Source organism: Callorhinchus milii, unplaced genomic scaffold (assembly GCF_018977255.1).
Source record: "Callorhinchus milii isolate IMCB2004 unplaced genomic scaffold, IMCB_Cmil_1.0 Scaffold5, whole genome shotgun sequence".
Classification (NCBI taxonomy): domain Eukaryota; kingdom Metazoa; phylum Chordata; class Chondrichthyes; order Chimaeriformes; family Callorhinchidae; genus Callorhinchus; species Callorhinchus milii.
This window is the reverse complement of record NW_024704746.1, coordinates 46386959-46410574: the sequence shown is the minus strand read 5'-3', so window position 1 is coordinate 46410574 and position 23616 is coordinate 46386959. Positions and strand designations below refer to the sequence as shown.

Here is a 23616-nt window from a genome sequence, read left to right as displayed (position 1 = left end):
AAGAAAAACCTATTGAACCAAATAATGTAACAAGGATATTTTGGGGTGGGGAGGAGCTTTTTCTTTCTCTCTACTTACAGTTTTTCGGACTTCGCAAGCAGCTCAGTCTATACAAATATAATACAATTTACAGTTGTATAGTGTATATCCCAGGCAGAAGTGTAGGCAGAGACCCTACCCCTGAGGTGAGGATGCCTCATCTTTCCTGTGGGGAGCCAGTTGACTCATCCTCACTACTTTTCCACAGTAAGATCATGCATCATTTAAAAACTCTGCTGGTCAGTCAGTAATCCAAGCCCACATCCACTGAGCTGATTTTGTTCTTCCATCTCTCCCTCCGGGTGCTTACTTGTACACATCTACAGTCCTCTATTATGTTGTCCAAGTGTGATTTCTGGCAGCCATGAAACCTGGGAGGGAAGCAGAACATTGAGAAGGCATATCATCCCATTTCTGCCCTCACCAAACCTCTATTTCCAGTATGGATAATGACATAGCCATCAGGATCAGGACGTAGGATACATTTTTCCTACTCCTTAGTTCAAGAAAACTTTATTTAATACACCCACCTTATTTATTGCCATCCCTTCTCTCGTGAGGCACAGAGACCCTGGGCTCTGGGCACATCCAGGAATCTGGTTGAATAAATTGTGCTACACAAGTGTCTGGGATTCATTGACACAATAAACACTGACAGCATGAATTACGTTAACTTCTGCTGGACATGTAACTAGCATGTGGGAAGCATAAGATTTTGCTGTTCATTTAGAAACAATGGGCTCCATTTTATGTATTCACCGAATGACTAGTTCACCAGAGTAAGGGTTGCTGAGTAGCACAAAACAATAAACAAGTCAATTTCAAGCTAATAAACAGATTGTAGAAAATACATTTCACATTCATTTTGAAGAGACACCATCAATGTTGAAGTGCCTTGCTTTGATTGGGTGTATGGCAGTGAGATGAATCACATCCACACAGATTACTGCATCAGGTGCTGTGCATCACTTGCATCATATGAGCAATTTTCCTGTTTCACCGGGTAAATTGTTTTCCATGGAAAATTGGAAAGACAGAAATAAACACTGTTTCTTTAGAAAAGAGGTAAAATTGTACTTTTACCATATGACAGTGGTTAAGCAGAAGGCAACAGCAGGTCAACACAGTGTCATGCTTTGAAGGTCATTTCACTCAGTTCTCCAGCTAGCATGCAATTCTCATGCCTTTGTCAATGCCACTCTTCCATTGCCTACTGAAAGGTGCATAAGAGTTGCCAGGGCATACACTCACCAAATTAACCATCTCTCCATCAATATTGAATTGCAGCTTGCCTACCCCCCTCAGAAGTAGTGTCAATGATTGAGCGTGCAATCCCATGCTGTTCCACACTATGGCACAGCAATTAAGACTAAGACACTGCTGTAGTGAGGTACTGGATTTGAAGTAAACACTGTTCACTGTTCCAAACAAAGCTTTGCTTCTACTCTTATAATGGGATTTCTCATTCTGAAACATAGAATAAGTTCACTCATGTGAGGGAAAAGCACACAATTTAGTGCACCAGTTAATGCTTGGCTTTTGTTCATTTTAGCTACTCAATGGCATGGAATGACACTGCTGGCTTCTACCTTCAGGTTTTCTTTTCCTTTTGACACTGATGTGCCGACTAGCCTCCTTCTGTGCTGAATATATCGGTTTCCTTTGGTTCCACAGCTGTTTCTCACAATCAGGTAGTGGTGGACCTGTCTCCTTGTTCCCACCATGTTGTTCCCTCTCATATAGCATTTATCTAGAAATGCATTGCATTGCTGTCCTGAGTAATACTCTTAAGCATGAGGTACAAGCATCAAGCTTGAGAGGAATATTTATAATAATAATATAATCCTTGCATTTGATATAGCGCTTTTCACATCTTCTCAACGTCTCAAAGCGCTTCACAGAATAGACTCTAAAGTGAATTGACCGTATATTTGTGGGTAAGACGCAGCAGCCAATTGTGCACAGCAGGGTCCCACAAACAGTCATGGATTGAAATGACCAATTTATTATTGTTTTGTTATTAGGCGTATGGAGTAAGGAAACTTGCCTAAGGTTTTGCCCTGCCCAGGTGTCTCGCTTGCAAGGCGCGTGCTCTAACCACTGAGCTACAGGACTTCACTCCATTTGAAGCCTTAGCATGAAGATAGGCTTCCTGTGCCAGTTACACATTAGTTCTTATTTAACCAATGCAACATCATGTCTTCCCTTATAATTTTCTCCCAAAGTATTGGCATCATAACACCACACATGCTGCTTCAGTGGAATCTGTTGGGTCTGTGGGCACTTGAACAGCAAAGGAATGGTACAGCCTATAAATAGAAGGATTATTATTGGGAAAAACCTTTTCTTTGTACAAGTTCAGTTGAATTTCTTGCAGGGAAAGCATTCGCCGAAATTAACCAACCACAGGGAAACTAATGGTCAAACAGCGTGCCATTGAAGAGGGTGGAATTTCAAGCATTGCCATTGTTTTGTGAAGAAGAGACCCACACGATTGCACATTGATTTGCAAGTGAAATGAGACCTTTTCAAGGCACAAGCAATCATGAGACCAAAGTCCATGAGATGTTTCTAAATATACAGCTTTGTCTTTCTCTTTTGTTTGGTAGGACCCTGAAGAACAAGACTCCAGCGTATGTACATGATATATAAAAGCCACATCTTCAGATTGTCTTCACAGAATTTTGCTTTGTTTGGTCATTTGAATTTCTGCAACATTGTGATTAATCTGAAGGCTGATTACATTTGCATTGCTTAATGCTGTATAATACTTGCATTTCAGGCAGTGCCTGAAATGTTTCAAAGCACTTCTCATAGTGAGATTGTATGTGTTTGTGTGCATTGTGCATCACAGTGCATTTTTTCACACAAAGGGAAGTGGAAATCTGGAACTCCCTCCCCCAAAAGGCGGTGGATGCTGGATCCATTACAATTTTCAAGACTGAGGTGGATAGATTTTTATTAGGTAAGGGTATCAAGCAATATGGGGCAAAGCCAGGTAATTGCAGTTGAGGTATAGATCAGCCATGAACTAATAGAATAGCAGAACAGGTTTGAGGGGCTGAATGGACTTCTCCTGTTCCTTTGAGTTACTTTGAAGTATTGTTGAAGTTGTGCAGCCCAACATAGCAGCTATTCTGTCTCCTACAACCACAGAATGATTTGATTTCCTTTTCATTTTAGATGAGGGAGAAATATTGACCAGGACTACATTCCCATGTGATGATATTGGTGGAGAAATTCACCTTGGACCTTCATTTTGTTTTTGTAAAATTTCAGAACATCCAAAATTTGGCAAGTTGTTGATTTCAGTCTTTGCCTTGAAGCCAGTTTTCTGTCGTCCATAAAAGAAAGTTACAGAAATCCTACTGCAACATTAAAATAGGTTAATGAATTTGACAAATTTTGCACACTCTGAAATGGTAAGAAAACAGAAAAAAAAAATCTAGACTTGGTTGAAATTTCTCCCCCGATGTGTATGCGTTTGATTTTTGATAGATGAAAGGCCTCATTTAACCATGTTTGTGTGCCATAAAGTGTATGTTTTCTTCTCTAAATAGTTGGAAAAAGCCTTCTTTAAACTGGTACAAAGTACACTCGGACTCTTTGAAGACAATTGATGTCTGATGAAGATCATAAGCTTTGATGAGGGTGTCTGGACTTTACAGCATCAAAGCTCTATACCTTTGATTTGGAGAAAACATCTTCCATTCTGCCTTTACAGTCTCTCAAGCTCTTTTTTTGGGTCAAGCAGATGTCTGACACATGTGGAAACTCATCACCAAGTTTATGAGTATTCAAATCAAACAGTTCCTTGCATCCCACCAATACATGGAAATTCCTGTGATATGTATTGGAATGGAATGTGCACTCTCTCTCTCTGGTGGAATGCATTTGACATACCTAATTCTTGAGAATATTGATGCAGGTTGGCAAGAGCCAAAGTTTAGGGACCTCAAAGTTTACTGCTGCATTCTAAGCAGCTAAAACCACGTAGCTTGCCATTGAGAGCAAGCTTACCCACTGCTGTCCAGCTAGGATCACTCAACTCATAGGGCTTTGGTTTGCAATGTTAACAGGAGCTGAGTGGGAAGAATTCCTCCTCCCAGTGACTGGTCTGTGTTCCAAGACTTGCCATTGAGCCATGCTGACTAGGCTGTCCAGTCTGGTTCAGGAAATGGACGAGCGAGACCACCACAAAGGTTGGTTTGATTCTAACATTCTGTTGCCGAACATGTCACCTTGGAACCAGTTCAGCTCCAAGGTGTCTCTGCTTATTCCCCTCATCCCCAGAGGATAGTCACTTTGGTGTGCTTTTCTGGAATTTTCAGTATCAGCGTTCTCTACCTATAATTTGGAGAAGCATCTTCCACTCGGCGTTTACAGTCTGCAGATGCTTTTTTCACAAGCTTTGCACGGACCACATGACAGAACTCAGAGGTACAATGACTTGGCAGGATTAAAGGGATGTAAAGTTATGGCCATGGCTCACTCTGCCATTTCGTGATCTGAACTGCGTGAGAATCACGGAGCAAAGTTCAGGAGTCATATGAAATCTCAGTGAGCAGCAAGTCGCCTGTCCCAGCTCCGAGCGGTCATCTGAGCAGTGGTGTTAACAGAGGTTTGGTAGCAAACTGCCTTCTACTTTCTCAGCTGGGACATGCCCACAGCATAAGAAACTGTGACAAGGAGGTGAAAAAAACAACAAGTGATAGAGGCAGATCTGCATTCCAGCAGTAGCAACTTTATAGCAATGCAGGATGAAACTCAGCAGTCATATTGTGAACAGCAAGACTGCAGGGGCTCGAGGAGGAAATGGAGGGAGAAGTGTGACCGAAGTTGACCTGGCGCTTGTCAAAGTCACAAACGGCCTTCTCTCTATCTGTGACCAGGGCTTCCTCTGCCTCCTCGTCCTCCTGGATCTCTCTGCCGTATTCGACACAGTCAACCACACTATCCTCCTCCATCGGCTCTCCTCCCTCATCTACCTTAGTGGGACCACACTTGCATGGTTCGAGTCCTACTTAACCAACTGCCTCCATTTCATCTCAGCAAATGGTTTCTCTCTCCTGCCCCCGTCTGGTCAACTGAGGAGTATCCCAGGACTCCATCCTCGGCCCTCTTCTTTATCTATATGCTCCCTCTGGGCGATGTCATCCGCAGACGCGGGGCAAACTTCCACGTGTATACGGATGACACACAAATCTATTTTGCCTCCTCCAGTACCAACTTCAGGTCCGCTGATGTTCTATCAGCTTGTCTGGCAGACATCAGGGCCTGGATGAATGCAAACCTCCTGCAGCTGAATATGGACAAGACGGAAGCCATATTCCTTGACTCTGTCAGCATCTTCACTCCTGCGAATCTAAACTCCTCAACCTCCCTGGGCTGTCCCTCAGATTCACTGAACCATGCGCAATTGCCCTAGCACATTTATTTGATTCCCCCGAATAAAATTGGTTACTGACTTTGTGACTGTTTGTGCAACATTGCTGTGTGCAAATTGGCTGCTGAAATCACCCACAAAATGCACCGTCACACCACCTTACAGGATATCCTGTGACGTGTTTTGAGACGTATTGACAAGGCGTGGATAAGGTGCTGTATCAAACACAAGAATTAGTTTTATTTTGTTAGTATTATTATTATTGTGCCTCCTGATACAAAATCCAATTTCTCTTTCCCCTGCAGGTAGAACCATCAAACTTTAGTGTCATATAATCGTGTGGGCCCAGACATGTAAACCATGCAAGGCAGCAATCAGGATAGTTGGGAAATCAATGGCATGATGAATTTGAATCTAAAGCATTGCACGTCTGCTACGTTGGTATGATGGCTCAGCAGATTGTAATGGATGAGCCATGAACCCTGAACCAAGCTTTGCAAGTATTCCCTGTCTGGGGAAGGAGAGTTCTATGAATAGATTATTTTTCAATCTCTATACAGCTAATTGCTTACGGCACAAATTGTGTCTTGTGTATCTATCTGCAAGTGAGATCCTGTTCCCTAGATATTTCCTGGAGCAGCTATTCAGACACTGGAAAATACCAATCACCATTCAGCCACAAACTATTTCTTTAAAACGCTGAATGCATGAACCATTTTACTTTCCCACCATACTCTTATGATTTAATTTGTTTTAATATATTATAAAAGTTGGTATTGCACATGTGGTATCGGTTTTCTGCCATTGATCAGTGACCAGATCTAGACCTTGAATCACACTGTACAGCTTGAACATAATGTCTGGGGATCCAAACTCACCTGATTTGGTACTATATCCCAGCATCCTGTTTACCTGATTTATTGCTAGTACTGTAAAGTACTACATCAAATGTAATCTCTTGCTGTAAGGATCCTGCACAAAATGAGGTTCGGCAATCTCACTACCATGCGGCTTCAAGTGCCTGGCGTCTCACAGCAAAATCAGCAATATCACTTTTGTCTTGCATTGGTTCTTGAACTTTTGAAACATATCTTTTCAATTATGCTTTTGGTCAATATCATTGACATCTCCCTTGACCCTGCTTCATGATCTCTGGTGTATTTGTAAAGCACACTCATCCTGCATGAAAGGTGCTGTGCAAACAGAAGTTATTGTTGAGGGGCTGCAAACAGACAATGTGGGTCATGGAAAGTAATAAGAATAATCCTTACATTTGATATAGTGCCTTATTGGGATGTCTCCAAGCACTTCACAGAATACACCTGGAAAGTGGATTGACTGTGTATTTTATGGGCGAATGTGGCAGCGAATTACATACAGCTGTGACCCATAAACAGTTGTGGATTGAGTGACTAAATTTTCTTTTGGAGGGGAGGGATTATTACCCCTGGAAAGCAATCTGCCAATTGACTAACAACCAGTTCCTACTTACTGCTAGCTAAACAGAAGCTTGTGGAGTAAGGAAACTTGCCTAAAGTTTCACCCTGCCCAGGAATTGAAGTGAGGCAAGTGTTCTAACCACAATACTACAGGTCTACAAATGTCAGTACAGTAGGGGAGGTGCTCTACTTAGTTTGTTGCTGATATACTCTGGATCCAGAACTCTGCAGTCCATATCTTGTCCAGCAGCAGGCTGTGTGAGACCCCTCCCCTTCCTTATCCAGCTCCACTGCCCACTGAATCAACCTTGAGGTCCTCACCCTTACCTTCAAATGCCTCCGTGGCCTTGCCCCTCTACCTTTGCAATCTCCTGCAACTCTCCTCCCTGGCTGTTCCTTCCACTCCGACAACTCTGGCCTGCTTCGTGCTTCCTGCCTTACCATCAGCAAGTGAGCTTTCAACCACTTTGCCCCTGCCCTCTTGAACTTTTTATCCAAATCCCTTCACTTTACTCCCTCCCTCTCATCTGACAAAACCCCATCTAAAGATCTATCCCTTTGACTGCGCCTTCAGCGTCCTCCCTCTCCAACTTTTATCTCCCTCCCAGCTCAGACTCCTGCTCAGTCTTGGAGACATCCTATGTTCAAAGTGTTATAAAGATGTAAGTTGTTTTATCATCTGGCACATGTGGGTTATTCCAATTAAGTCTTTAGAAATGTTTCTAAATTTAGCCTCACTGTTTTCTGCACAGGAAGGAGGCTGTACTGCGAGGCTCTATTGGGAACCTGCTCCATAGCTTCTGACAATTACACGCTCCAGTTGCTGCGTTCTTCACTGAGGTACCTGAGATGACAACAGGGGGGTGGGGAGAGGGTTATTTGATGGGAAGAGGAATTTTCCCTAACTCTCTACTTCCCAGTGGGATGTCATCCATTCTCCATTTTGACTGTACCAGCGTTTGCTTCCAATCTGTCCCAATTTCTATTGCAAGAATTGCAGCTGAGGTCCCTGTAATGGATCTGATGTGAGCACAAACCAACGCAGCAAGCATGCAGCTCTTACACAAGAGTTACCTGTGGTAGATGATAAATCATTAAGATAATTAGTGTCAGCAGTTGGAGGAAGTGGTTCATTTTCATTCCAAACCAAAATTATTCTCATTCTTCTTCTGTGTTAAAGAGTCTGTGATGTGCTGTGTTAAGTGGGTCTGAGCACTATTGTTTTTGCAAAAGCTTTTCAAACAACCAGCCCTCCTGATGTGACTGACAGCTGCAGATTTGCCTTCTGGGCTTCTGCCACGAAACACCTTCCCCCAATGCATTCGACCAGTCTGAACACATATTGAACCCCTCAGGCTGTATCTCTGCACCGCATTGCCCATCTGCCCCAGATTGATACGTCTGCAATGTTGGGAATTTCTTAACTGAAGCATGTTGAGAATATGGCAACATCATATCCCTGCTTCATTGTTTGAGATACGTCTGCTAAATAATATAACAGTGTTTGCAGTTATATTGTGCCTTACTATATTGAAAGCACTTCACATGATGAGCTATTTGGCACTGGAATGGCATTTTGTAATTTTGCAAACATGGCAACAGAACTCTGCCAATGACAATCCTCAAACAGCTGTGAGATGAATGACCGATTAACCAGCTTCTTTCAAGACATTTTGTGTTGTTCAGTGCAAGATGGTGGTCTGGGAGGGAAAGGAGTGAGAAAAAGGGAAGACAAAAAGGGAATCCAGAACTTGGGGGCATCATCTTAAAAATAGAGCTAGGCCATTCAGGAGTGAAATCAGGAAGCANTTTTTTTAAAAAAGGGTAACTGAAATCTGGAACTCTCTCCCACAAAAGGCTGTGGATCCTGGATCCATTCAAATTTTCAAGACTGAGGTGGATAGACTTTTGTTAGGTAATGGTATCAAGGGATATGAAGCAATGGTAGATAATTAGAATTGAGATACAGATCAGCCATGATGTACTAGAATGGCGAAACAAGCTTGTGGAGTTAAATGACTTAATCCTCTTTCTATGTTCCTATTACAATACAAGATGCAAAGAAATGGTCAATTTATAAAAGTTTTGCTTCACCACTTTAGATCAAACAAAATGACCCAGATGCATGGACACTGCTGCAGTTATAAAACAAACCATATTTAAAATCCGTTCCACAGCTGTCCAATGGAAAAATTGTGGGTGGCTTTGAAATTTTTGCTCTGTTTTATTTGTGTTTTCCCCACATTTATCACAGTCGCTGACAGCAACAAAAAAAAGCTTGGGAAAACCTTCATCCAACCCTCAATTTCATTTCCTCATGAGATTTTCTCGATCGAGAAGGAAATGTATCCAGTGTAGACCTCAAAATAATAATATTAATAATAATCCTTGCATTTGATATAACACCTTTCACATCTTCTAGTCTCAAAGCGCTTTACAGAATATACTGTAAAGTGAATTGACTGTATATTTGTGGGTGAAACACGCAAAGCAGTGTCCCACAAACAGTCGTGTACTGAGTGACCAAATTGTTTTTTGATTTTTTTTCCTTTTTTTCAAAAATGAGCTGAGCGTCTCTCCCCCACTCACCTTTAGGGTAAAATGTTCAAATCAGCTCCAGCTGGTTTTCCATCTGTAATATGAGATTGATCAGCTTTGAGTGGTTAAGTCCTCTTGAGAACTCAAGAAACTTCTCTTCCACACGTAAGCTCTCTGTCATTCCATAGGCCCAGTGAACAGCAGCTGCACGGATAGAATGGTCACCAGCTTCCTGCAGGCAATCAACAATGTGTGAACAAGTCACATGAAACCAGATGGATTTATTTAACAATCGGCCAGCAAATATACTTCTATATACTTGTTCGCGGTGAGGTATCTATTTTTAAAAATTGAGGAATTTGGGAAGTAGACTGTTGGAAACAGTACTTGTGAAATTACACAATAGGCCACATCTGTTCTTCCTCCTCCTTCCCCCCCCGCCCCCCCCCCCCCCATGACCTTGCTGTTTCTGAGCATGTTGCTGTACCAGCAGCAGCAGAAGTGACCTTAACCTGTAGCTCTGTTCGTCACAGGCATTCCTTGCTTCAAGTGACAAACGATTGATGACGCAAAGGTCTGCAAATAGAGGTTAGTGTGTAAGCAAACACCAGCCATTCATTGCCCTGAGGTGGATCAGTGAAGGGTTGTGCTGGAGTGTGGAGTCAGGATCGGGAGCTTTCAGTTAGCTGTGCTGTGCAAGAAACTATCGAATGTGAGAGACAATAAGATAAGAAAATCACACCTTTATTGAAGTTATTGACAGCTGAGAATGAAATAGATGCTTCCAGCCCTGCTGGATATGAAAACAACAACAACAAACATTACATTTGTATAGCATTGGGAAGAAGTCCCAAGGCGCTGGAAAAGTCTGATAACTAAAAACAATAACTTGACTAAAATGGCACCTTTTGCATAGGATGATATCTTGAAGCAATTCAGATAGATGCAGAGGGAGCCCGAGCATGGTGGGAGTTGGAAGGAAGGTGAATGATTTTCAAAGAAAGGTTTGTAGACAGGTTTTGAAAGCAGAGAAGGTGTGAGGCAGAGGGATTTTGAGACAGTTCCACAAAGTGTCTGAAAGTTTGCCCAGCATTAGTGAAGGAGTGGGTGGGGGGTGGGAGGGGAGAGTGTTTAATTGCTCCAGTGGACTGTAAAAAGAATCTGTCATCTTGATTTTGTGAATATCTGTGAGCTGTCAGTCGTTGATGTTAACAGCTGCGAGATTCTCCATAGCGATTTCTTTGCATATCTCAGTGCAAAGGTTGGCTGATTCTAAGGGAGAATGGAGAAGAATAGGGGTGGTGATGGTGGCAGATGAGTAAGTAACCTGAGCTGAAGGGAGACAAAATACATACAGAGAGACTGGAAATAGTAACGAATGAAGGTTACATTCTAATCTTGCCACAGAAATATTCCCTGTACAGACATCAGTGATAAGGCACCAAGAAAATCCCAAATCGGTTTCATTGTTTCCAACTTTTTCTTGGAGTATTCTTCGTTGTGCACGATCAGGAAACTCAGTAAGAATATTCCAGGAAATTGTGTGAAGTGCTCCGAGATGTTACTCCATGAAATAAATCCCAAGTTGTTGCGTTTTCTATTGCTGTGATGGGTATCAAGGTTTGCCGACTATATTGCAGAACTAGAATTTTCTCTTCCATACCCTTGCCTCAATTTTCACTCCTTTAGTCTCCTCTTCTGAGGGGTGACTCCAGGCCAACTCAAGTGCCTTCCCTCAGTGACCTTCTTTGTGTATGAGTTCAGACAGTGACGGCAGGATGTTTGCGAGGGGCATCACAGTTATTCTCAATCCTGTCCTCAACAGGAGTTATTTGTGGTCAGCATTATGGTATTGACTTTGAAGAGAGGTACTGTCCTTCAAATGAGACGTTAAATTACGTCCCACCTGCCTATTCAGAAGGAATGAAAGATCCCGTGGCAGAACTCAAAAAGAGAAGGAAGTTTCTCCTTGTGTCCTGGCCACCAAATCTCCGGAAAAAAATTGTTTCATGGCTGTTTGTGGAACATTGAGAGGTGCAAATTGGCTGCTGCTTCCACCGACAAAATGCACAGTTAAACTACGCTTTACTGTAAATTCAGTGTAGTGCTTTGATGATGTGAAAGTCACAATATTAAATCCAAAGAATATTATTATGATTCAGAAATCCTATTAGAGGCTGACGTTATCAGTGATGTTACAGGTAACACTGGCGGCAATTCTGGCCTGTTGATGTCCACTCATGCCAGGTGATAATCCATGGGAGCAAAACTCCTGATTGATAGTTATCTTTCTCACCCAAGCCTGCGGATACTGAGGTGAACTCCAATACCCCTATTGTTCATCCAGCTTGAATTGTGCATATTAAAAAAAATCAGAGCACTTCAGTTTGTTTTAATGGTGTTGCAATGCTGTCAGGATCTTTGCAATGATATGTATAACTTTATGCTGATATTGCCTTGATGTTGATAGACTTTCAGTGTTCTCTGTAACTGATAGCCTGAGCAACAATAAGTCGTTAACTTGTAATTTTCTGCAGAGACGAGCAGTTTTTGCAGAAAGCAGTGTGTCAATGTGGTCAAGTTAGCCTACTACAGATTGAACTACTATGATCTCATCCCTGGGCATACATCTGTTTCCTGGCTGACATCAATCTCAACCAACTGTGTAAATCATACCATTGTACATTCTAATCTATCCCATCTGAACCTTTTTGATACAGCTCTTCAGGGTAAATATCTTAATGAAGTGACAGTGCCTTTGTGATGCAATGCTCATTGAACTGAAATACAATGGGTGGACAAAACAAAAGTGCCTCATCCCCAACCTCAGAAGAGCACTTTCTGCTGCACCAGTGTTGGTTTTCTCTCCATTTCAGTCAGGACTTCTGTAGCTCAGTGGTTAGAGTGCTCGCCTTGCAAGCGAGTGACCTGGTTTGATTCCCGGCAAGGCAAAATGTTGGGCAAGTTTCCTTACTCCATACGCTTCTGTTTACCTAGCAGCGAGAAGGAACCTGGCTGTTAGTCGATTGGCGGATCGCTTCTCCGGGGGTAATAATTCCTTCAAAAAAATAGTAAGAATAAATTGATCACTTTAATCCACGACTGTTTGTGGGACACTGTTGTGCCGGGTTTCACCCACAAAATATACAGTCAATTCACTTGTGAAGCATTTGAAACATCTAGAAGACATGATAAGGTGCTATATCAAGTGAAAGGATTATTATTACTATTATTATATAGCCAATCTTGCAGATGCTGCCAATTGTGCTGAATAATGATCCATTTAACGCTCTGGATCCACAAGTGAGATGAGGCAAGATTCCAAGTCGCCTTGGACTCTTGGAGCCAAAAGTATGAGGAGAATTCTGGATCAGCTTCCAGGGCTGGATCGGAACTCAGATCAAAAAGGTTCGAGGAGTCTTTTAGGTTCACTCTTCCGTCCTCAACCTATTTCTAACTGTAGGGCTTGAAAAATGTATTTGGAGTTTACCTTTACTAGTTAATCATGAAACAGTTGCTGCATTTCTCCACCATTAATTGTGTGTAATGATAAAGGTCATTTCTTGCACCGCGTGAACGAGGGTGGGTTTATAACAGAGGGTGAGGCACCAGGCAGATGAGCAACAATAAACAACTAGGAGAGATTTTACTGTACAATTTGAAAAAAAAGGTAATCAAAAAAGCATGGATGGATGGAGTGACGGGCAAGTTACTGGTGTATCAGACATTGTTACACTCGATTCATCTGCAACAGAAAATAAAAATTCATTGTAAGAAAGAAACAGGGGGTAACGTGACTTTGTGAACACCCTGTATTTAAAAAAAACACAAACAAATTGTATAATTAAACTTCGTGCCAGGATTCGACTGAAAAATGCTGTAAATGTTAAATTGCTTGTTGGACAGGGCCTGACTGTGATAGGATCTGGTGCCTCCTTTATATAGTGAATACCTCAATAAACTGCTTTGCGGGGTTATGTTCAGCTTCTTTCCAATGACATGAAAGATAATAGCCTCACTCTAGGTTTATTTGTGGTTTGGTCTAACAGATGGAAGAGTCAGTGAAAGGCTGGGCAAGTGTAATAAAGCCAGCAGCACCTCATTGCAAACATAACTAAACCACATAGGAAAGGCTGGAGTGGAAGTCTTGTGAATTCCTTCCTCCCAGTTACCTCACTGCTGGTCTGTGCCTCCCAGCCATGTGTGCAATTGATAGTGCCAGATCTGACTGGCACTGTGTACTTTTACTGACTCTTATCACCCTGAATGAAGCAGGTCTGACTGGATTTAAATACTAAAAAAATACTGCAAATGCTGGAAACCTGGTATAAACACAGAAGTCACTGGGAATATGCAGCAGGTCAGGCAGCATCCATGGAGAGAGGAAAATGAGTTAACATTTCAGGTCAATGACCTTATAATAATAATAATAATAATAATCCTTGCATTTGATATAGCGCTTTTCACGTCGGGAGGACGTCCCAAAGCGCTTCACAGAACACACTGTAAAGTGAATTGACTGTATATTTGTGGGCGAACGCGGCAGCCAATTGCGCACAGCAATGTCCCACAAACAGTCGTAGATTGAAAATGACCAATTTATTATTGTTTTTGGTTTTGGAGGGATTATTATTAGGCTGTGTGTGGAGTAAGGAAACTTGCCCAAGGTTTCGCCCTGACATGCCTGGAATTGAACTCAGGTCTCTCGCTTGCAAAGCGAGTGCTCTAACCACTGAGCTACAGGACTCCGACTCCTTTCATCAGAACTGAGTTTAAATACTGTTCCTTTTCCTTTGCCTCCTCTTGTTTCTAATTCAGTGACAGGAACTCCCACTGCAGCTTTGTTTTGTTGCATACGAGGAAAGGGAATTTGGGATGTCCGAAATTTACTTCCCAATGGCCGTGAGACCATAACATGGAGCTCCTCATAACTCAGGAAAAAATGGTTGTCAGAGAGGCTGAGGGTGGCTTTTGCAGGAAATAAAAATCTCACTACATACAGTGGGGGCTGCTCTTGAGGTTGGGGCTGGGAGACACATTGTTGGGTCACAGCAGATCGAGTGTTCCTCCACTTCGAACATGCACAGTGCTCATCTCAGCAAACCAAGTGCAGCTGACATTGGATGCGTGATGCAGAAAAAATCCTCCATTTGCCAGCATTCGGAGTCCTGTAGCTCAGTGGTTAGAGCACTCGCTTTGAAAGCAAGAGACCTGAGTTCAATTCCAGGCAGGGCGAAACCTTGGGCAACTTTCCTTACTCCACACGCCTAATAATAATCCCTCCAAAACCAAAAACAATAATAAATTGGTCATTTTCAATCTACGACTGTTTGTGGGACATTGCTGTGCGCAATTGGCTGCCGCGTTCGCCCACAAATATACAGTCAATTCACTTTACAGTGTGTTCTGTGAAGCGCTTTGGGACGTCCTCCTGACGTGAAAAGCGCTATATCAAATGGAAGGATTATTTATTATTATTATTATCTCTTGTCCAGTTGGCGCATCTGATGAAACACTGGGAAGAGCTGGGCATTTTGTTGGGACTCCTGATCTGAAACCTCATCTTAACAGTATTGTGCCACGGAGTATTGTTTCAGGCATGATTTGGGATTTGAAGGCAGCAGATGGGAGAAAGAAAATGAAGGAGAGGATAAGTCTCAACAGGCAGCAGCAAACCCCAGGGTATGTCAAGTTGTATGTGGGGAGCTTGTGCAGCTAACGTGCCATCTAGGAATAAAGAGTGTGCGACTGTCTCTGTACATGCCACACATATTTTGCTATGTTTTCCCTAAGTAGTGGAGCAGAGGGGAGTATTTTTGTGTCTGGCCTTCCTGTCGGTGAGTGTAAACCCACCAAGAAAAACAGCAATTAAACTGTTTTCCACAATTGTTATTTTGGTGTTCTCAGTCAAGTGCATGAAGTAAAAACATTGCCTCAGGTTATGATAGTGTTATGATAAGATGATTTGTTGGCTTATTTTTTACTTTTGTTTCCTCTCCTCATGCTCTTATTGTACCCTTTCTATTTTTCCACCCATTTCTTTCTCCTGTCTTTGAGTGCCTCTGCTGTGTTCCTGTCTTGTAGTTCTCTAACTGGGCAAAATGACCTCAGTGTGCCCAGTGCTCTTGATGCCTGTATCATGGACGATGTGTTCATTCATGCCTGTTTATTGTTGTGAAACTGTGGACACTGTGTCAGTGGGAAGAAATATATAGAAAGGCCTGAATCCCACCTCTGGATTTATCATAGGATCCACTAAAATATGTCAATTGTTAATTGTTTTAAAATCTTCTCAATTCTGTATGGTTAATATTGTCCATATTTTCCCATTCAGAGTCTCAACATCTTCTTATCTTTACTGTTGCTCTCCGTCATTGTGCTTGTGATTTGAAGGACAAATCTAGGGTGGACATCAAGAAGTATTTATAGAAGTTACGGGAGTCACTCACGGGGGTCAGAGTTGCAACATGATGCCAAGCCACCTCTGACACGCAAGGAATTTCATTGGGAATGTATCGCAAGAGATGCAAAAACTGCTAGCAGAAGGGAGCCAGGAACTGCATCTCGTAGTTCAAGCATCTTTGTAATTCACATGTGATTCATTCTTGTGCTTTGTGGTATTGAAAATCATGAAGTCAGTTGCTGTTTTCTGTCTTTGTGTGGCATCTCACAGGTAATGCTGCAGGGACTTCAATTATTTTGGGCTGGAGGTCAGCCAGGTGTCTGACACATGCGGAAACCCATCATCATGCTGAAGAGTATCCAAACCAACCTGAGATTGCCATGCATCCCACCCACACATGGAAACCCCAGGCATAGATTATTGGAATGGAATGCACACCCTCTCCCTGGAGGAACACATCCTGCTTACCTAATTCCGGAAAGTATTAATTGCAGGTTGGCAAGAGCCAAGGCTTGGGGACCCCAGAGTTGGGGTAATGCTGGAGTCTAACCAGTTAAAACCACATATCTTTCCATTGATATGACTGTATGGCAAACTTTCCTGCTGCTTGTCCAGCTAGAACCATCCTACCTGTTAGGGCTTTGTCTTGCAGGGTTAACAGGAGCTGAGTGGGATGATTCCCGACCCCCAGTGACTCGTCTTCCTTTCCAAATCCTGTCGATGAGCCAGGCTGGCTGCGCTGTCATCAGCAATGTCCTGGAGTACTGTGGACCCGACTGGTTCAGGAACCGGACTAGCCAGACCGCCACAGAGGGCTGGCTCGATTCCAACATTCTGTTGCCAGGCATCTCAAATCGGAGCCAGTTCAGCTCCAAGGAAACCCCACTTAGCAGGTTGAGCGGGTTATTTTTGGATAGATATCAGATGAACAGTATTTGGATAGATATCAGATGAACAGTGTCATTGCTTCCACACAATACTCTGGGCTTTCTCACTGTGGTGGGACATGCATGTGACAGACGGCAGTGTAACAAATCCCTGAACCGTGAAGGAAACTCTCACACTCTTGCTGTGCGCTGTGGACTGTGCATCATTTTAAAGAGATGCCTAGAAGAGAGACTTCCTTTTTTCAATAATTGGAGAACGTGGTCAGTAAGTTATGTAAGTTTCAGAAAAAGTACAATTCCCAGAAAGGTGCAGATGTTTCTGCCTCTTCGAAATGGGCCAATTCCCAACATAATTATATTTTATCTAAGTTCAGGACGGGGATGCAAGGAGATCAAGCGGGCAGGGCCTTCATGTCTTAGATATGCCAGATCAATTAGAGATGTACCACCCTCATCAATGATTATCCGGCAACCAAAGTATCCCCAAATCCACTAGATGCCGGTGTTGACCAACATAGGGCAAGAAAGACAGATTATGGTAACAAATGCCTTAGGGGAAGGAGAAGTGGAGGCATGGGGAGGAGTGGGGTGGAGGGTGGCGGGGTTCAGATGAACATTGAGCTCCGTGTGATATTGAGGGGAGAAAAGGAATTTTATCTTTTCCCACTTGTTAAGAGGAGGCAGCCAGCAGACCCAGACCTGGAGTGTGGGACCCAGAGGCCATGGCTTATGTCGCCAGAGGGAGAAAAAGGATTCAGGAGTGGCAGGAGTACTCTGCACTGAGTAAAAGTTATCCAAACTGTTTCCCTGAAGGATTCAGGATAAAGATTCAGTGAGTTCGAGGAATCACGGGAATGTTCCCTCAGGAATGGTATCCCAGTGGCCATTCAATGTGAAGGGCAAAGAGCTCCTGATTGCGATTCAGTGACCTCTGTTGGACAGTGTACGTGCATGCACTTCAGACCCAAATTCCACCCAGTCTCAGCCTGTGAGACCATTTTATCTTACAATTTATTGTCTTGCACATATCGCATTTATGAATCGTGGAAAACTCTTGCGTTGCGTTCATTTTGAAGATGTCTCAACAACATGATAAGGCGCTTTTATCAAATGCAATGATTATTATTATTAAAAGAGTCAGCACCTTCAGGCGGAAAATGGGAAGGCTCTTTTTAATGATCAATAGAGAATTTGGGTTCAAATCCACCTTTGATAGCTTTCAATATCTGCCAACTTTGTAGGTCAGTTGAAATTCACTGGATGCAAGCTCTGGCTCTTACCAATCACCCAAGAGTCCATACTCTGATTCTGGGCACAAGATGGTTGCCTCGCTCCAATAACAGCTGGCATTGAAAATGGAAGTATAACTGTCTGAACAGAGGACTGCACATAACCTTGCAGGAACTTGATCAGGCTGAGCTAAAATAAGAGTGGTGTTGACTCCCTGGGACCTGGTGGCAAGCTCTGATACGAGGATGGATCTATATAATGAGCTTTGTTAACTGAGCTCTGGCCAGGCAGCACTGCTAGTGGAGTGAACTGCGCAGAGTATAATCAGGTTTTTATCCGCCTTCAGAATGTGCATTAAGAGCAGATTAATGGCTTTAATTGTCCTCCCTCCAGTTGTTAATCTGTTAAATGTTCAGACAGTTCCTGCTGTATTCTCATTGATTACTGATGGTCGACTCCAGTCTGTGCACGTATCAATCAGATCCCACTTGAGCTGTCCTCAACTTTTTCTAAATAGAAAACTTCTAAATTACTGCCTTGTCCCTGTATGATTCTTGTTTCTGCTCTTAATTCAATTTCTGGTTGACATTCTTTTATCCTTGCTGAGTATTTATACTTCTGGGCATAAATTATCACACAGGCTCATCTGGTTCACCTGGCCTGTCCAAGAGAGGAGCGAGGCTTTTTCACCACTCTGTGTGGCTCAGTGTTTGTGCTCCAAGCCCCAGGGCAACGCAACAAAATACTGATGGAAGCGTGCTTGTCTTCAGGATTATCAGCAATTTAATAATAATCCTTCATTTGATATAGAGCCTTAGCACATCTTCGAGTCATCTCAAAGGGCTTTACAGAATATACTGTAAGGTGCGAGGTGCTTGCGAGGTGAGTACTCTAACCAAGACGCTACAGGACTCCACAATTTGGAGAGTGCGAGAGTCTTGCGAGCCCACAGTCCAAGTGAAGTATCTTGATAGAACACGAATTACGTGCTTTCAAAATAAAGAATAGAAAAAATAGGGAACACGTTTGTTTGACATCACTACCCCTTTTCTTTCCTCCTCTTCTCCAGAGTCATGCTGAGGTGTGGATACTGACCGCTCGGCAGGTCCTCTTTCATATGATCATTTCTCCCAGCAATGGGAACTCTTTCTTTCCTTCCCCACCTCTCCCAACATCCCCTTTCCACCGAAACCTTGGAACTCTGAGGCAGATTGTTAGGCCTCGCTGCTTAACTGACCGAGGATCAGCACAGATCAGGTCATCAGTTTGGTTTGGATACTCAAGCATGGTGTTGAGTTTCCTCATGTGTCAGACACCCAGCTGATCAAAAAAAATTAGGTGATCAAACCCAGGGTCTTCTTAGAGTTGTCATCTCTGAGTCGCAAAAAAAGCAGGCACAGACTCAAAAACTGCCTCCTCGCTGAGCCCTTCGTGGCCTTCAGACACTATGTAATACGTCTCAGGACTTTCTAACTTAATTCTTGGAGCGCTACAGTACAGCACATTAAACCAAGGGACCTTTATAAAGTACAGCTTGAATAGATACAATATTAGAGTGCCTCAATTTAAATGAAAGGCTGAAAAAAAAGGCAAGTTACATTTTTTTATTGCCAAGGCAGGTCAAAGATGCTTGGTGACCACCTGAGGTCTTCTGGACCTGCACGGTTGAGTTTAATCTGTGCAGAGGCCAGTCAACTGAGCCAAAGTCAAAAGTTGGCATCAGTGCCCTTTTAAATGCATGATCTAATTAAGTGAAGAGAAAAATCAGGTTTAACTCGAGCTTGTCCATGGGATTCGGAAGCTGGATCCTTCAGGGATTCCTTGGAGACTGCACTCCAACAGCTGGTATTGTTGTTGACAGTCTATATTTGGAGGTAGAAAAATATTATGAGCCCCTACCTCATGTAATCTGAAGACCAGCATTTTTCTTCTTTACAGCAAATTTGTTCTGTTGTGAGGTAAAGATAATAAATCGCTTCTTTCTTAAAAAAAATCTTGCGTCCCTTCAGAGTACAAGTTCAAAGACGGATGACAGCTTAGGAGCTTTGCATGAACATTTCAATCCTCAATCAGTTCAAATGAGATTTGTGACTGCTTGCATCATATTTTCCATTACATACAGTACTGTTAGCAAACTGGGCACCAGCAAATTGTGAATGAGCTGTCTCATAACTGTGGGCTTTTTTTTAACCATATAAAGAGAGATGAGAAGAGCCTCATTTTCCAGGTGCTCTGGTTCCCCATTGCCTTCCTCCTCGTCTCTGACGCTCCTCACGTTCTCTCCGATCGCAGAGCGTGCTGGTTGGGATCGCAGGCTTGACTGGGAGTGGCCAGCTGAACTTTGGATGAGGTTTGGGGGTGTTAGCTGCACTCTGTGAACTGAATGGTGTGAAGTTGCCTTTTCTTATTGCACATCTGGTGGAGCTAAAGTAAAGAAAGTCTCCTCTCAGAGCAAACACTTGCTGTGGGACTCAGAAAAGTGGATGTTAAAATCCCATGGCACTACTCAAAAAGAGAAGGCCAACAATCCCCAAATAAAATTGGTCACTCACTCCATGACTCCATGACTGTTTGTAGGACATTGCTGTGCACAACTGGTTGCCGCATTTCGCCCACAAAATGCAGTTAATCCCTTTTACAGTATATTCTGAGATGTCAATACAACGTGACAAGGCGCTATAACAAATGCAAGGATTAATGTTATTATAAAGACCTGAAAGAATGGTATGAGGAGCTGTTGGGTATTTTCTGTCCAAATCAAATGTGTCACAGATTTCCTACAGACCAAGATACACATCGTTTGCAAGGCTGGATAAGAAATGATGTGGAATCCTACATTTCAAGCTACGTATACAGCGACGCTGTCTGTCTGGCAGACAGTTCCATAGGCAGCAAAGGGGCTTTATTAAGTCTCTCCTCTGATATCTTTGAAACTGTAAGAGACTGAACCTCAATTGTTGAGGTGTTGCTTTGGAAATTCTTGTCCTCCAGATTTGAAACCTGGCAGTTTGGCTCCCGCACAAGAAACCCTGATGAAAATAGTTCCCATGAAGACGACCAAGAGGCAAGTTGGAAAGAGTATCATAGAGTACGCCATCCTTATCAACCCATTCATTTGCATCACTTTGAACTGGACTGAAACCAGGAGCAAGAGAATGTGATTCCTCTTTAGGTTTGCAAGTCCCTGGGCTGTAGTGTTGTGTCACTGGGCAGACAGCGTATGTAACAGTTATAGAAATTACAACGACGACAACGACAAATATTTGCATTTTTATACTCCCTTCACAGTATAGAATCACAGGGTAGTATCTCAGAGCATAAGAGCACAGCTCAGGACACAGTACAGCACATCCATTTGGCTCTTAAAAACTCTTAAACAGGCACAATGCATAATTGTTCTGTACATATTAAAAACACTCTGTTGTCCACTTCTGCCATTATCATGATCTCACAAATTGGTTGATCTGAGCTGTTTCTGATCATCCTGCCATGAATTCCTACCGTAATTGTAAGTTCAAGGCTGCGGTCACTTTACCAGCCTGTGATTCATAACAGGAATCATCTGTATTTACTCATTCCCAAGTCAGCCAACTATTGTGTCCACCTCCTATTTTTCCAGTTAAATTGACAAAAAGCTGTACATCACTTCTTTAAGTACAGCATGCAACCAGATGCCCGGAGCAATTGTACAATATATTGAGTCACTCAGGAAATTATGGGATAGGATTCAGGAAATTTCAATGCAGTAATGGAAATCCAGTGGTTCTGGACCACATGGAAGGAAGTCTTGTGTAAAGCAGATGTCGTTGGAATGTGTCATCGACCCAATTGTTCTCTGACTGGTTGCCCTTGACTTGAGCAAGCTATCATCAGTGTTGAGATTGTATTAGTTCCCGTTCCTTGTTTTTCCTTCAGTATTGTGCTCTCTCTGTTTCCTCGGAATAGGCGGAGTGGTAGGAGGGTAAATTGCTCCATTGTAAGCCGCAAGAAGGAGAACAATATCCGGGAAGAGGGGGTGGTGGGGAAATGACTCAGGCTGAGATTGGAGCTGATCACAGAGCATGAATTTATACCCGTGTGCTCCTTGCTGCAAGGAGCGGCAGCTCAGTCTGACTTGTGTGAGCAGGCTTGTTCATTCAGTGAATGCAGGCCAGGGAATGAGAGTGCCTCAAATGCCTGCACAGGCAGAATTAACCAGAATGCCTAAAAGGAAAATAAGTAGGTATTGTGAAATACTGTTTTTAAGGGACATGGAGAAAAGACAGTGAAATGGAGTTAAAAGATTTTCCATTGTCTAATAAACTGGCTAAACAGGCTCAGTGGGTGGATGGACTCCTTCTGTTCTACAGGGTGTTCACAAAGACCGGTTACCTTGATTTTAGTTTTCTACAGTGCACTGGCCAACAGCTGAAACATGTTATAGAATGTTGATAATTGTATTTTACTTAATTGTATTCAGTACAAGTGATTAACTGTATTTAGACTTCAAGATATCCAGAGGATCGGTGTGAGTGCCGTCATTGCAGATAATAATCCATCACCATGTTCGGTGCGATCTTCTGTAACATGGTGGAGTAACAAGGCAAAATGCATCTCTGACAGCATGTTTAATCTCCTCCTTAGTCTCACATCACTGTTTTGGAACAGGACATTATGGACACCCAATACAATATCCCTCAGACAATATACTGTCAATGAATGTTTCCATTTCCATCACCGGCTGCTCTCTTGGCCTCAGAGGATTCAGACCCAGAGGTGACAGGGCAGCGGTTGAACCCAGGCTCCAGGCAAGTTAATGTTTTATTTATTACACCCGAGCTGAACAAATAAAGTTGGAGTTAACGCTGTCCAAAGGAGAGGGATCAGTTAATATAGAGACAGCATGAGATCACTGCAATATGCATGCCTGATTCTGACGGGGTCAACAAATTTAGTCTTTTTGTCAGTTATGGAATGATCTTAAAGTAGAGACTCCCTCAATATTCCAATATGAATGACCAGGATGTGCAAGAGACAGAAACAATCCCCTTTCTTTGCCACTGTCCTCAATGATAATCCCTTTGGAGTTGGGTCACACATTAGTCTTCCACATCACAGCTTTCATGGGATCGCAGCTTTTCTAAGAACTCAGATTAAAGCCGTAATCCGTTATCTGCACTGCCCAAGGTTGGGCCCCAGATGATTGCACTTCTTGATGAACTTGAGGCTTGATGCCTCTATATAAATGCAGTTTGTTTTTGCTGATGCAAGGCCTGTTCTCCTCTCTCCAAATATCAATCACTGTCTTGAGGTGGCCTCTGCTTCAGTGAAAAGTTCCGTGAATGTTCACAAGAGGCCGAAGAGCAGCGTTGCCTTTCAGTTAGCAGTTATCCTATATCCCTTTGCCATGGACTGCGGTTCAACCCAATTTGCGATATTGAGTCGTATGTTTGTAAAGAAAGAGGAGAAGCATTTTAGCCAAGAATTTCTTTAAGAAAACGCTGTCCCTTTAAGAGTGACATAGTCCGAACCCCCTCCCGATTTTTAATCCTGCATTTTAAATTCCTGTTGTGCTGTCTCTCCTGTGGTGTGGTCGGAGGTGGGCTGATGGACAGCTGAAAGGGCACGGGTTCAGTCACAGTGAGGACTGCCGTCGAGGACCTGCATTGTGTTCAACTTGTTGTAAACATGCTGTGATAGGAATGATTGACAGTG

At 42.9% G+C, this 23616-nt stretch overlaps 1 protein-coding gene across 2 annotated transcripts in view; it reads left to right on the top strand.

The window, feature by feature from the left end:
- Positions 1–23616, top strand: part of ninjurin-2 — a 100845-nt gene that overhangs the window by 17386 nt on the left and 59843 nt on the right. The window contains exon 1 of one of the 2 annotated variants that reach the window (XM_042335697.1): positions 7683–7704. The exons of the other annotated variant lie outside the window; for it this stretch is intronic. The gene's annotated coding sequence lies outside the window, so the exon portion shown is untranslated. Of the gene's footprint in view, positions 1–7682; positions 7705–23616 lie in introns of those variants that run through there. 2 annotated transcript variants of the gene reach the window in all.